A 2266-nucleotide genomic window follows, 5' to 3' on the forward strand; every position below is an offset into this window, starting at 1 on the left:
CATGTGTGTGACTGTCTGTTTTGTTTTTATTGCTCCTGGTTGCCGTTTATATGGTTCTGATGCACAATTTAAAGATCAACATATGAAGAATTAACTAAATTATAAGTTTACAGGGTATACGCTAGTTGCCTTACATACAGTTGCATATACACGCAAGTTTCATTAACTAAAGTAGCATATATGAATCAAAATATGGAAATGAAATATTATTGACTTGCTAAAACTAATTCACCCCCCCTTTTAGTATCATTTCCAACATTATGAATGAATTCTTTGAACGCGGCCACTACTACGTGAAAAAATATTGTTGGCATGTTCTTCAACCTGAAGGGCATAACAATGTACTGAAAACATCCCCATTCGGTCATGAAGGTGGTCTTTCTCCTATCTTTTGACGCAATCTTGATCTGATGATACCCCGAGAACCCATCCGTAAACAAGTATGCTTCTCACATCCTGAAGATGAACCATCGTTGCTGGTTCGAAACGTCGATGGAAAAGAATCCTTATGCGATGGATCCGGAAGAGAATCTAAACAAGTATGCTTCCTGTCCACCAACATTCTCCAGGACTTCATCTTTAAATGGGGTTGGGAACGGGTCATGAACGCAGGCATCAATTAGTTTTCGAAGGTCCACTCAGATTCATATTTCTCCCTTCTGTTTTTTCTCCTGCACTATCATAGGACTCACCCAGTCAAACTCTTCCATAGGTTCAATAATTCTTGCTGCAAGCACTTTGTCCAATTCTTCACGGACTTTTTCCTTATACTTCGGATTCAAACGGTAAGGACACTGCTTAACTGGCTTCGCTTCCAGTTTCAGAGTTATCTTCATCATCCCCAGGTCACCGAGAATCCCCTTTAACTCTATTATTTTGGTGGGGAATAAGTCTTGATATTCGCGCAGTAACTTGACGACCTTATCCACCATGGCATCATGCTAATAGTCCCCCAGGGTCGCGTACTTCGGCTCCTCATCTGTACCAATGTTCACCTATTTTTTTTTTAGAGGTGTTGTGACGTCAGGGTCCTCAATCGACGGTCCTCGAATTTTGTGACTCCCTTCTATTTTCGGAATGTTAATGTTACGGGGGTCATCATCATCATCCTCCACTTGGATGTTGTAACATTCTAGGGCATGGCTTAACTGATGTGACCGTCCTGGTTGAATTATTTCTTCTAGTTGCTGTGGTATTTTGAAGATAGCGGCTTTCACAATTTGCAGCGCATAGTCAAAAGTATCCATCCATTGGTCTTCAAATAAGAGCGTTAATAAAAACCCTTTGCATAAGATATCCCATTTTCCCGTACCATGTCGGAGCTCTGTCTCAGTATACCAGTTTCTGGGGATGAAATCCAGGGTATGATAGAATAAGTGTACCCATTCAGGCTAGGGCTCTTTGCCATAGGCTTTGGTCCATTTTGCGAGGTTCTTGCGCAGGTCATTGCGTCCATCGTATTTCTCAGTTATTCGTAGCTCTGCTTCCCAAACCTTAGCTGCATCATCCTTCAGCAGTCACACTAGTTTTCAAAATTTCCTTCATGTGTTCCCACCAATGCGCAAGTGTTGCGCGCAACACCCACTTTAATGCATCGAACTTCTGGTGCTCTGGTACTGCACTCTCAAACTTGCTCAAGAATTCGTCCATCACTATTAGTCCATCATATGTTGGTAGATATCGAGCCTGGGCTTTTACGCAACGTAGTGATTTGGTCATCATATTACAATTTAGCGTCGTCACTTCACTCAATCGATTGTGCCATCTCTCATCTTCTTCGTTAGACTCCGACAAGCAGGATTCTGCATGCTTGATCCAGGTGGATGTTGGTGGCCACCCACCAACCCATTTGGACCCCCACAACTGTCTCTTTCAGTCTTTTCAGTTTCCTAAATTGTAGCACAGTTTACTATTTTTAGCAGTTTTTCGGGTCCTGAACTTCCGGAGCCATTTTGAGGCCCTAAACGACGTTTTTTTGGGATTCTGGGTCAACATGGGTCCACGGACCCATGTTGTCTCCCAAAGTGGTAGTACTCGGATAGATCTTTCTAACGAGCTATCGTACGCGTCAAACGGAGATCGTATGCCAAAGTTACGACCCCGGGAAATTGATGTAACAATTTACCCAAACGAGGCCCACAATTTGGCGTTTCTCTTCTAGGGTTAGATTTCGGAATGTTAAGGGTTTTCCATTGTTTCTCAACAATAAATAGGCCTTCGAGCCTCATTGTAACACAGTTCGGAACAGTTCAGAGGCATGTAGCCG

The sequence above is a fragment of the Pinus tabuliformis genome, chromosome Q (genome assembly GCF_031772625.1).
Source record: "Pinus tabuliformis cultivar Carrire ecotype Pingquan chromosome Q, CPIR1, whole genome shotgun sequence".
NCBI lineage: Eukaryota > Viridiplantae > Streptophyta > Pinopsida > Pinales > Pinaceae > Pinus > Pinus tabuliformis.